Below are 425 nucleotides of genomic sequence, written 5' to 3' on the forward strand. Positions count from 1 at the left end.
GCTGGACTTGTTTGTTGTTGTTTTTTTCCTGTGTCTCTGTCCAAACATCCAGACATTTGTGTTGACCTTCGTTGGTGCTGAACTGAACCCGATGAGTCACTATGGAAGTGTAGCGTGCAATAATGTTCAGTTCAGCCTCCGGTGTCCACAGACGGTACTGCATCATTATTCAAGCTAGGGCACAAAGAAATGACCTGGCTGTTCAGTTCCACACCACGTCTGGATGAACGGGAGAACGTGGAACGATCCAGGTTCTCTACGGAACCCAACAGTTGGAGGGGCATCGATTGAATTCCTCACTCTGTGATTGGTTGAGCCGTGTGTCATCAGCCAATCCTCTTCTGTTGTCACGACCACACACAGACCCAGATCAGTTTGATAGAACGTAGCTCAAAAAGGGCGAGTCGCCCGACTAGTGTGCCTTT

The sequence above is a fragment of the Cynoglossus semilaevis genome, chromosome 4, assembly GCF_000523025.1.
Source record: "Cynoglossus semilaevis isolate Cse_v1.0 chromosome 4, Cse_v1.0, whole genome shotgun sequence".
Classification (NCBI taxonomy): domain Eukaryota; kingdom Metazoa; phylum Chordata; class Actinopteri; order Pleuronectiformes; family Cynoglossidae; genus Cynoglossus; species Cynoglossus semilaevis.